Below are 13,165 nucleotides of genomic sequence, written 5' to 3'. Positions count from 1 at the left end.
ATATTATTATACATATTTATAATGTATAAGATCTGAAGAAGAACGAAACTTCATTATTTCATATTTCATATAATTATACCGTTTTTACTGTCATTATGTAAATAAGAACTATATTTATAAACGTAATAGTGCATATACATGTTCTGTCATCCAAGCGCGAATAATAAAATCATACCCAATATTTGGAATCATCGCGTATATATTTCTAAATTCCAGCTATATCGCGCATGGTGATAACGATGGGATCGTGTTTTAACAGTTCTACTTGATCAATATATGACATTCAATGTATGTACCATGGTGTAAAAATAAGAGGTGGTCCGACTGGCCCTCGGTAAGATAATATATAAGATATCTTACGGATGAGGTAAACAATAATGACAGAATTGTTGTTGTTTGCCCGATTGTCAAAGCGGATGTCTGGGAGCTGACAAAACAATCTCCTTTTTTTGTGCACCCAAGGATCGTATTATATTTCAAAAGTGGTCCAGCGCTGTGAAAAAGTTTGGCGTCGATCTTAAATTCAATCATTTTATTTTTCAAACAGCGCTTCGACTATGGCGTATATAATTTATATCAGGCGACAGTTGACGACGATCTACTAAATTGCGAGTTCTCATTTCCATGTGATTTGCGTAAGGAAGAAGTCATTGCATACTGTCTACATTACTATAAAGTCATGAGAATGCGTCAATCAACTAAAACGAAAAATCGGGAAATGGTAAAGACTAGTAGGGTGAAAAAAAAGCGAGCCAAACTATACTCTACGTAAAAAGAGGCACGTTAAATTTTTAATACATATTTTAATATAATAATAATAATATTATACATAACGCGTAATTACTTTATCATTACCCCACACATTTATTACTGTGCATCCTTTGCATGACTGATTCAGTGTAATTACCGTTTTCTTTTTATCAAGAAAGCGTACCGATGGAATTTTATTTAATCTTTGGTCTTTCGATTCACCGCGCATTTCGTTTTCACTAATATATTGCAGGGAGTACAGGGCGGTCGGATGACCTCTTATTTTTACACCGTGTAGTACCCAGTAACCGTATAGTGCTGCCCGAACAAGGTCTGGTGGCAAAATCTACCTCACTGCTGGTAATATAACCGGCGGTTGGCCAGACAAGCCTCATTGTGAGTGAAAGCGGTCGGTAATCAACTAGCCAAGAAAGCTCGTTTCAATTTGGGATATAACCTCCACAGAGGAAGGAAATCATCGACCGTCACGCGTCAGATACTCGCTGTGAGTATGTAAGAATACTCTGTGATTTTTAGGTCGTAGAAATTTTGTATTGATCCATGTTGTATGAAATATATACGTATAGGTCTTAATTGTGTGCATTGTATCAGAAGTAAGCGAGTATGCAGTCGTTTTGGAGTAATTAGTCTGGTTCATGAATTCTATTTGAATAGCATTAAAGAGGAATTTGCGACGTATAAAATTGATACAATGTGCAGCATGGATCGAGAGTAGACTGCGCAAGGCATAATTGCAAAGTTGATTTAATTCCCTTGCGTATGAAAACTAACTTCATTCATCTACCGAACCGTGAAATGGAATAAATAAGGCTCTTGAACACCGGAAGCGGTGATCATATGGGACAAAAGCGAAGCGACGCAGCAGGATCTGAATTCAAAAATCTTTCAGGAGAAACGGAAGCTGTCTGAACGGTTTTAATGACGTTCGATGCACGCAGTTTTATACGCCGGTTGAAAACACCGAGTGAAATGCAGTTAGGCTGCGATATTCATGAGCGAAGAAGGGTTGGAAGCGGGGAATTTAAATCCGTCGACGCAATTGTGAGAGTGCAGCTACGCGATGCGAACACAAATATCCTGCAGCTCCCTAATTCTTATCACTTGAAAAGCTTTGATAAATTAGCATATATACGTCCGTCGCCGAGTTAAATCTCATTTCAGGGGGTGCCGGTAACCTTAAATCGTCCATTGACCCACAATTAAAATGATAAAAGCTAAGCGGCGGGAAATTTGAATGACAACTGCGGCGCGTGCGGCGGCCACCGAATTTGATTTTTTATTTCTTTTCGTCACGGAGGGGTGGGGGGGGGGGGGGGAGGGTGGATGACGTGTGAATCAAACGTGACCCAGGTGGCCCGAAACAACCGGCCAAATGTTTGGAACATACACGAAATTACGAATCCTCGCAGCGGGAGCCGTTCGGGGGCCGCTAAGCCGTCCCGACGCTGCGGCGTCACGAGGCTCCTTCCTATTTATTAAGGGCTTGATACAATCGTAATCCGAATTTATTATCCCACCTTTAAAATAGTCCATTGAAGTGACCGGTCGTTGCGGGGTAATAGTGACGCTCGCCTACCAGGCACGTTTCAAATGAATATAACCGAACCGTTTTGGCGGACGCAAGCCGCGGGGACTCATCTCGGTTCGTGACGCCTCCAATGGGGAATGGATGAGCAAAAAATTGAAACCGTTTCACCCACCAAGGCCCATTCTATTACACCCGCAACGAGGGACGACGATGAGTGAAGGCCTGTCGCAACCTTATGCCAGCTTTCGGTTTTCGCGCCGGAAGAATTCAATTTGAATCAGGCTGTGTTTTCGATGGTTGACAAAGGACCCAAATCCATACAAATTTTCGATAGGTACGCATATGTGTATATATGTATATATATATGTACGTGAACAGGCAGGCCATCTGAGTGGAATGCATGACTATCTGGTGATTTAATGTGAACCGAGGTTAGTAATAGAGTGTTTCCGTTCTCGAATTGAATATCGCTATCGCAGAACCGGTATATCCTGAAAGCCTGGGATACTCGGTGCGAGTAATTGTCATCGAATTAATTAGGTAAGCCGACAAATTAAATGGGATAAATTGTTGCCCTGATAAGGTGGGGTGGAGGTCGTTTGTCTCGGGGACAAGTTTTGGTCGGTACGGTACATTTTTAATTCGTTGTTCACAATTTCCCTGCGAGTTCGTGTGTGCGTGCGTTTCTTTCTTTTTTTTTTTTTGTCACGGCTCTATAAGGACAAGAATTTCAATTAAATTAGATAACCCATCTTTGAAATGGGCTGAAAAAAGAGACAATTCGTCTCCTTCCTTTTTCTCCGTCGTACTCCACCTTTTGTGGAACGGGAGCACGGCTGTAGCTTCTCCCAGAGAATCGAATGGTCCCCGCGTATAGCTGTATCCTTAAAAATCCAGTTAAGATTTCGAAAGTCACGAGGAAAAAGAATTACCGAAAATAGAGGTAAGGGTATTCCGTTACTCATAACCGAATTTCCGAGAGAGCAGAGAGTATGTGGGTAATTACCGATAAATTAGAGACACGTGTCCGTAAATTTTCCTCCGCAAGTGGAAATTTTTAATTTCAGGGAAAAGATCGAGTGTCAGCTGGCCGTGTCGTATGGTAGTAGATGCGGAGGCACGACGTCATCCAGTCTCCTGCCTATTGTTGGTTTAGGTTGTAGACACGCTGCAGAGGCTGGAGTAATCCACCCACATTTCGGTTATTCCTTTACCCAAATGACGAAATTAAACTCGCATGAAACAGCTGCGGAGGAAATGAAGCTAACGGTAAATAACGAAGCGCGATAAGCGGCGATGAAGAACCAACAGGTATCTCCTCGCCGGCTCGTAATCCCCGTTCAAATATGTCTCTGCACGGTATCTCGCATTATTAACAAGTTGCACAAACTCGCGCACGGGTTCCCCGCATCAAACGCATAATCCATCCCTGTAAAAGGATCTGCGTGCATATCAGGCGGGTGTAACTTGAGAAGCCCCAGGCGCAGCCGAGGTCCTTTAAGCATCCTAAATAATCCTCATTACAAGTTGAAACATTCTCGGTCCCTTGTACGACCGGCATCTCCGCTCAGATAACTCCTCGCCACACTCAGACGAGTTTATAGGCAGGCTCTTTCTTTATTTTAGCTAACGGACTTTACATCCACGTCGTACTTGTGCCGCCGTCTTGCGATTACGGGAAACAAAACACTCTTGTCCGTTTTAGTGGTCCTCGAGTGGCTTGACAAGTGAATTTTGGATCCCGGACCTTCCAAGAGGTCTTCGACTCGACTTTGGGTCGGACTCTAAACCATTAGGACCTTGGAGATTCGGCGGTAAAAGGCCGCCGCGTATCGAGTCGGCAAATCGCAGGCTTGCGCCGTAGGCTACCTGAAATAACACGGATACCTGCCATCCAGTCGTGGAGAAGCGGTGTAAGCGGGTAAAGCCGATGCCTGCGTCGGTGGTGAACTTATTATCAGATCTACCAAATAGAGTTTTAGATTAGATTTAACCGCGACCACTTTCTTAATACGAGAAAACCGCTCCGCCTTGCCGCTCCTCTCGACGACCGGCGTAAAGACTTTTTAATGCATTCCGCGTTAAAACTTACTCGAAACTTTTCAAACGAGTTACGAAACTCTCGAGTTTCCAACTTGTTTATTTTCTCCTTTTTTTCACCGTTTCGTTTCTCCCTCTTTCTCTGCTGCCTCGCTGCACGCGGATCCTTTGCATCTTTTGCATCTAATTGTTCCGTGTACCTCTGATCGTTAACCGCAATAAGTACGAGACAATTTTCACTTGCCGTTACCGAGGAACTGTTTCCGAATCGCTTTACCAGCAACAACGAGGAAAAAACCACAGGAAATAACATAAAATTACACGGAAATTGAAGGCATTCTTTCTCGAGAATAACCCTAATGGTTGGGTATTCGAAAGCGTTTCTTGTTCAACCCAAAAACGAGGGTGACAAAGGAGCAGAAAAGAGAGATTAAGAGAGAGAGAGAGGGTAAAAATACGAACAATAAAATCAGGGTGGGCTGCCCATTGTTGGCCGAAATATGGTTCGTGTCATTCGGCTAATTGAATACAGGTTTTTTTTTTTTTTTTCGGACAAGTGAGACGGCGTTGTCCCGTCACGGTTTTCTATTTTATTTCACGTACACATATAAGTTCGGCCACGCTGTTTTAGGAACGCGACATGCGCTGACAGACGCGACACGTTGTCACGCTTTTTTCCCCCCGCTTGTTTTTACACTTCTTTTCCGAGAGCGTGCTGCACCGGAATCCGCAGGATATCTTTTAAAACCAAACAGCTGTTTTTTACCCAACTGTTTTCCCTACTTCTCTCGTCTTGGTTGCCCGTTTCCTTCACACAGGCCAGCCTCGTGCCCCAAACGAAACAAATTTGTCCTCGTACAAATTTTTTCCACACCCTTTTTTTTTTTTCACTACCGAAGTGAACGATTGTTATCGTTACTCGTGTACATGTACGTATACATGTAAACTTACAGTCGACGCGACGCCTATAGGCAGGTGAAAGATAAACAAACGTCGAGTGTAACCCGAATTTCCTTGAATTTGGATGGAAATGTATAGATGAAACATGACCCCGGTAAATCAACGTTTTCCACGGACTTTGATTCGACAAAGTTTAGCTCGCAAACTCGATTTCCCTAACCGAGACGCCTCGTGTGTGCTTCGTTAAACGTGCGGTGTAACAATTCAGTTGTGCAACTACGGTATCCTGCAACAGGGTTTCAGATCCGTAACTCTGACGCGTAGTTCAAATTTAAATCCGGCACTAATTACAGCTGACACATGGCCAGGTAACGTATTGCCTTCGCAGTAAACACACTCATGCATAGAAATAACAACCTCCGTCCGCATAACTTGCACAATGATTCTAGGAAGTCCATTGTATAAACTGTTGGCATTACCTTTATCAATGCTCACACATACGCGCGTTTAACGCAGAGCCGATACACGCAGCTTCGTGATTTCACGTTGTAAACACACACACACACACACACACACGCGCGCGCACATCTGTATACAAACAAATAATTGCGGGCGGAGAAGGCAGATAAGGATTAGTTTGATACAATTTCTGAATCATACCGCGACGGTCGGCATCGCGTTGATTTCATCGACATCGTCGGAACTTTGCCAAACAATATGAATAGGCGGTGTTTCCCTGTATCTGATCAGTGTTCGTGTAAAAATGTACATATACAACGCACGTTTATTTTCACAATGAAAGACCGTTCACCCCTTCGCTTCGCTCCGGATCGGTTCGCACAGCCTGCAACCCCAACTAGGGTATTACTATAAGGGTAGTAGGATCGCCTCCGGTGAAAATGTTTAAATCAGACTGTCCGTTGACGGGCAAAGGGCACCCTCCTCTGCTACGTGCAATTATAACTTTCATCACATTCAGTCAGATTGACTGGATAGGAGCGAAAAAATAGCGCTCTTGTGCTGTAGGCAAAGCGCGATGCTGAACGGGGCTGTGGAAAGGAGAAAAGGGGGAGGACGTCTCCATTGTCAGAAAACGAGATCTGGGAGATGTTTTTTACCCTCTTTACTTTTTCCTCTTTTTTGCTCCGCGGCAAGTAAGAAGATCGCGGAACGACTTTTCCGGCTCTCGCGTATACCGGGGGTTTAAAATTAAACGCTTTTCTCGCCTCTCGCGAAATCGCTTTGCTCAATCTTATATATACACATATATATCTATATATACATGAAACCATGGCTTTGCAGGTTATATATCGTTTACCGTATATCCGTATCAACCGAAGCTCAGTTAATTATCTACCAAGAGCTTGAATCTATCATGTTTGGATTTTACACACACCGAAGACGTGATCCCGAGCTTTGCGGGATAAAGAGATATATCGATAATCGCGGAACCCGGCTTTTCGTGAATGTTGGCAAACTGTTTCAAGCCTGTCATTGAATAAAGTAAAGTCTGTCCCATGCGTTTAACACTGTAGACTTCGCCTGCAGACGAGAAATAAAACATCATTGGGCGAGAAGAACAAAATTAATTCTTTCTTTAAAAACTATCTTACTGGCTTGTCATTACATTACTACGCAGTTGCGTATTTTTAAATTGAAAATATCAAAGGTTCGAAAGTTTCATTTCACTTTTGGAGCGTAATACTACGATTTCTGATTTCTTGTCAGAATAACAATCTTGAAAAAATTCGACAAGATCTATTTTGTTCTCAAATAAAAATTTCCTGCGTGCAATGATTTTCATCCAAAAAATTAATCGAACATTGCAAAAGTAATTGAAAGTATTCGTTTTACATCTATTGTGAATCGGGAATACTCAAATTTTCACCGAATTTCTGTTCCAAATAATCTATCGATAAGCTGTCCGTTCGAAAATCAGGATTCTAAATAGTCTAGGAAAATTGTACATGAAACATCTCCACCGATTGACCAAACGTCGTTCCAATTAATTTTCAAAATTCGAAGAAAAACATTTTTCTCGTACAAAAACCCTCGCAATGAATTTCGGAGCGACAAAACGTCTTTTCAAATGTCACGCAGAGGTCCTGTTTTCGCGTGAAATTTTTCTCGCAACGACAAATTCGCAAGAGGTTTAAATTTTGCTATTGCGGATAGTGAAAAAGGGGGTGGACCAATAACGAGAGCCGCAAGTCCTGCAGCAGCAACCCTACGCGAGGGGTGCAGAGTGTACAGTGGCTCCGCCGGGACGAACGTCAGCGAGCGGAAGTCGGGAAGAGAGCCGCGCAATCTCTACTTCTGATTGGTCGCGGTAGTTGTTCGTGCCACGAGCCGTTCAGCAGTTGAGCGCGAGTCTCCGAAGAGTTCGGTCGCACTTCGTTTGGACCATCTCAGAATCACCGTGGTCGACAAAAGTTGCCCGAGCAGCAGTGACGATCCGATAATTTCGAATACATTCGAATAATAGTCGAGATTTTTCGCGGAGCGATCGGATCGGATCATCGTAGTGCGGTTGCGTAGCGAATTTCGTAATCGGGAGTAAATGGTAAATCGATTTTACAGCCGAGTGTTTTTTACGCGATAATTTACACGGCTTGATATTACGACGCGTATGTAACATGTGGTTTATGTTGTGATTGTGTTTTCGGTAAAAGTGCGCGTGCGGAGTTTTTATTTCTTTCTTTGACTCTTCGACGTAATTTCGTTTGTTCGGATATTTCGTTTACCGTTCGTCGTAGTTGTCAGGACTTATCTGGGTAAATACTTGCCGCACGTTTATGCGATCGTTTTGTTCGTCGCCGATATTTGTCGACCGCTGCACTGCAAGATCGATCGGTAAGTTTGAACCTAAAGATATTTTACGAGCGTATTTTCTATACAGTGTCAAGTCCTTTGGAACTTTCATTTCTTGTACCACTCAGCGGGTATTCAAATCACCCGCGCTCCTTATTCTGGAACCGGGTTTTCCGATGGCACTCTGCGAGCCCGCGAGTTTCTCTAGAGTTTTCGAAAAACTGTTGCGAAGGTATGTTCAATGGAAGCGCGCATCCGAGCCTTCGACAAATTTACTATTCAAATATCTCTCTCGTATTAAATCACTGCCTACTCGCACAGCGAGAAAAGTGTAAGATCTCCGAAACTCCCGATTGAAAGGAGGATCGGCGGCTTCGAAACTCGTCGAAAACTCGGTTTCGCAACGTCTGTGCTAACGATGACGATTACGATATCGAAATAGGCGGGATGAATCCTTTTCTTTTTTCTTTCTACTTCGTACGGATCGTAAATTCGTTGAAACTGAATCGCTAATTGCATCTGCAGGTTTCGTGACTCTGTAAGGATATTCGAATGTAAAGGGGCGGCAGTATCGCGGGTTGCTTGCCTTCCGAGTCGCTTTCCTTCCCACCTCCTTGGTTTTAATCTATGCAAATTTGGCGATAAGAATGCAAAACCTTAGGGCAAAAGCGTCGCGGTCGAATCGCCCTCGCACTAAAATATTTGAATAATACGGTGTCCCGAGTTATTGGTATTAATCGCTTATTGTTGAGATTGATAAGATCGGCTCGCGTGCGTTTCTCGAAGTAACAATTAGGCCCGTGACGTTTTTAAAATGGCGGTTGGAGAGAAGGAGAGAGGATCGCGATTTTCGCGGCCGCGTTACGCAATAACTCGCGTCCGCAGGTTCGATCCGCGCCATTCATTCTCCTCCATTCATCGCCGCACGCATTATCATTCCGCGTTTTTTACTCCGCGCGAGGTACGACTTAGCCGGCGGAGAAGTAAGAAGCAAAAGGAGCAAGTCGAGAATGGAAGGAGAATGAACGGCGAGGAGGAATGTAAGCGAGGCTGAGGGAACGGGAACGAGAGGAACAAGAACTCCGGGATCGTGGCAGCGAGACTCCGGCTTACGAGTCGTGATGCAGCCGCACGGCTCTTCGATTCCGAATGGCTCTTATTATGCGCGATCCTTTTCTTTCAATACGGCCTCTCGCGGTTCGTTTTTTCGCGATTTTAGCGCTTATTCGCGGGTCGCGTGTTTCCGCAATTATAACGCAAACACCGCATCGCACCGAAGTTAGTAACGTTGTCGTAACGATTCGTGCTGAGGAGACGCCGTCGATATTTCGGGATTTTGGAACTGTCTGAAACTCAGTAAGCCGTAATAAAGTGGAACAAGTTCATACTTCGAAATCTTAGTTCTTTAAACATCATTGTAAAATTAAGGAAACAGCGACTTTTTCCACAATGTTTCGTTGCGATAATGTTACCAACTTCAACCACGTAATTACCGCACCCTGCGAAACGTATAATCTGCGGGTCCAGAGAGACCTGAAGCAAAAGCTACGTGCGGAGAGATTGGCGAAGGGTGAGAGAGACTCGCGAATTCTTCTTCGTCGCGGAACCTGCTCGACCGCTCCGACTGCACGTGCACGCTTTTTCCGCGTGCTTCAAAAAGAAAATGTTACGGCTTATCGAGAAAATTCATTCCCGATTATACCTGCAATCGCGATCAATATTGTGTCCGGAAATTTTATGCACGGAAAATAATAATTGACACTTGAAAAATCGTGGACAAGTCAGGCTACTCCGATGTCGAATATTTGGAAAAAATTTAAGACTTCATCACAGTTTCGGTAAAATACTCAATGCATAACCGAGTATGCTCAACTATCAGTTACAAGTGAAAGTTTGAAGCATATCGAGCAGATTACTAAGCACTTTGAAATAAATAAACTGTAATTTCTTATGGTTAATTACATTTTGTCGTTCATTATTTCAACGTCAACAGACTCGAGAGGTGTATATTCGAATAAAACCAATTTCGGATGAGCAAACCCCGGCATAGTCAGGGAATTTGACGATCCAAAATTAGTGACAACCGCGTCAGTGTTATCCTCCCGATTCTCCTCTGGCAGCCATAATAATTATTCCTCGAGTGATAGCGAGCTTGAGAGGCACGCTGCATAAGTGCGCGACTACCGCGGCATGTACAGGGGCTTTTAGGCAGCCGTGTGGAAGCGCGATTACTGATTAGAGTTTAGGAGCAGGTTTATTCTTGAGAGTAAATAAGTTAACGAGTATGTTTATACTCGCGTCAAGTTCTCCCAAGTACGCGCAATGCGCTTGCCTACCTCTACGGACTTTGGAGGGTCAGGCAGCGTTCGTTGTAAGTGTTGCGTTTCGAATCGAGATGCCGATCCCCGGGCCCCAATTCAACCCGGACGGCACTCTCACGTCAAGTTTTCTTCTTCCTCTCGACTCGGAGTCCAATTGGTCGTTTGGACGAAAGTTACGTGCGCGTATCGCTCTCTCTATCTCTCTTTCTCTCTCTCGGACCCGTCGCGTCGCAATGTGCGCCCAAAATTACCCGCAACAAGATTTATCTCATTTAAATGAGGATGTGTACTATCCATAGGGCTAGATCCGACGTTGTCGCCTCTTTAAACTTTAGAGAGAGTGAGAGAGAGAGTGAAAGAGAACCACGTAACTGCGACGTGAACTGCGCTTGAAAGCTACGAGTGCAATGAAGCGTTTATGCAGCTCGTTGCACGATGCTCTCACAATCAGCTGTGTTGGATATCCAACGCTTACATAACCTAGCCGTTTATTGTTTACTTGGTAAAATAACCCCACCGACATTTTTACGACTTGAAATTACCCTGGACCGATTAACGTTTCTTACGACAAGATATTGCTGTCGTATATTATATATACATATGTGTGTGTATATTTGTAGGATAATTTAGCTGATGGACGTTGGTGAATTGGGATGATAAATTCTTTTAATGTAAAATTGCCGTATCTTCAGGCATTGCGAAAAATGTTTGACTCGTTTAACGTTTATACTGTGACCGCCGAAAGTCCTAGTTTTATTAAGTGCGGTATTTGAAACGGGGAAACACGTCGATTTGGCCCCTTTTTCAAACACGAGAGTTCATGTTCCCGCACCCTCGGTGTTTTATGATGAAATTCCTAATATTCATGCGATACCGTATTATACCGGCAGGAAGAGGAGAATTTTTTAGCCAGTTATGAAGGGAAGGGTTCGAGTCAATTTTGTGTCCCCCTTTCTTTCCAGTCTCGTCGTTGCAAAAGAAAAAAGAAAAAATAAATGGAGTAACAGAGTTGGAAAAACCTTCTGTATTATAAATATCTTAAATTCTTTACTTTCTAACATTACTTTTCAATAGCTGGAAAATCGCGTTAAAAAAATTCATAGTCAGTTCGGACTGTTACAGCAGAAACATGCGATTTTGAAAGGCTTTTTTTCCTGTAACTTTTTTCGGTATAACGTCGTTCAGGCGAAATCAGACGACGGATTGGAAACCAGTACAAAATAATTCCTGGAATATGCTTCGGAAATGTTTGATTAGACGTGAGCGCTATCGTCCCTTCTCATTATCCTTTCACCTTGAGCCAACAGTATCTTTGACTGAACTTAGAAGGTAATCACAGAACCGAGTTAAGCTACCAACTCGGTTAATTAACGACTGGGCAAGGGTTAAGCCTTAGGGAAATTACGACGCGCGGATAACATTTCTGCAAAAAGTTGCAAGGAAATCCCCCAATAGTCTTAGAAGAAAGAAGAAGTTAAGCCGAACGTTTCCGAATAACCTTATTTCGAACAACTTTTTCCTCAGAATTTTATTTTTCACGTCATTTTATTTTACTTTTCTTGTTAAAAAAAAAAAAAATTGTTCGCCCCAGTCGGAAAACGACTTTCGTCCCATATTCTCGACGCGGTGGCGAGCGGGGTTGGGGGCGAGTTATTTGCCATAAAATTCCGTAAGAATCGGTATAAGTGACTCGGGTTTGACGCGTTTATGGGAGGGTGATTTGAATTTTAGATTTTCATGGATCATATGTATATTAGTAATTCCTGACAAATGATCGTTTTCGGGTGTATCTCGGAGCCTCTGATGCGCGTGTGCCTGCCTGAACATAGAGAGAAAGTGCGTCTCGGGAGAGGGTAGTTTGATTTATGGCTCGTATTTCAGACAGACACAGTCGCTTATATCTTAAAAGAAAATCTAGAAGTCGCTCTTTTGTCGGAACATAAGAGCTGTACGATGGCGAGATTGAATGATACCAAAAGTAGAAGAAGAAGAAGACGAAGAGAGTGAAGATTGCGGAAAAGTTTTCAGCCTCGTTCACCTGTCGTTAAAATCATTCCGGATGTAAGCTCGCCCCTCAGGAATGACAAATTCAGTAGTCCACTAAATCGCTCGTCAACTTATTAAACCTCGATATACGCAAATGAAAGAGAAAATTGTCCCTCCGCTGCGGACGGCGGATAAAGAAAATTGAAAATTGCTTCTTCACCGTTTCGCGGAACGGCGAACAAGATAAAACAATTAGGCGTTTTCACCCCTGCAGCCGGAGGACTCGAGGTACTACCCTCAAGGTATGCGAGCGTCCCCGTACCCGGGTATAAAAAGAGGGAGAGTGTATACTCCCCCACCCTTGGCGGGAACATTACGCGCACCCCCGAGGGAGGCTGCAGGGAGTGAATTTTATGGCCTCCGACGTTGGAGGGCGCGGATAGTTTATGTGGGAAGAAGGGGGCGCGTGGCACCTTACTTTTAGAGGAGCCGGATCGGCGAACAGGTGGAATTTGATATTGGCCTTGCATGGCATCGACCCGTGTAATAACGCCGCTGCATGTCGATTCGATGAAGAAATATGGAAATACTCCGCTCGCGACGTTCCTCAGATAGACACGACGGGAACCCCGGAATATCCCTTACACACATATATTACATATCTACGTGCCTTTGGGTGTATGCGTATGTATGTAATATATATATTATACATATACCTGAGACCTAACCGTTTCATAAATTGAAATTTAAGACTTTTGTGCCGGATGAATTGCATGAATTATTCAAGGATCCCTTGTATATACGTATA

General features: G+C 43.5%; 1 protein-coding gene across 3 annotated transcripts in view; it reads left to right on the top strand.

Annotated features, from left to right (window-relative positions):
- The first annotated feature begins 1,025 nt into the window (after window positions 1-1,025).
- Window positions 1,026-13,165, top strand: part of sli (slit guidance ligand) — a 215,823-nt gene continuing 203,683 nt past the window's right edge. For 2 of the 3 annotated variants that reach the window (XM_046631281.1, XM_046631280.1), the window contains exon 1: window positions 7,601-8,092. The gene's annotated coding sequence lies outside the window, so the exon portion shown is untranslated. Of the gene's footprint in view, window positions 1,256-7,600; window positions 8,093-13,165 lie in introns of those variants that run through there. The other variant, XM_069136848.1, reaches the window with a different exon arrangement.

This window comes from Neodiprion pinetum, chromosome 6 (assembly GCF_021155775.2).
Source record: "Neodiprion pinetum isolate iyNeoPine1 chromosome 6, iyNeoPine1.2, whole genome shotgun sequence".
Classification (NCBI taxonomy): Eukaryota; Metazoa; Arthropoda; class Insecta; order Hymenoptera; family Diprionidae; genus Neodiprion; species Neodiprion pinetum.
This window is presented reverse-complemented; position numbering and strand designations above follow the sequence as displayed.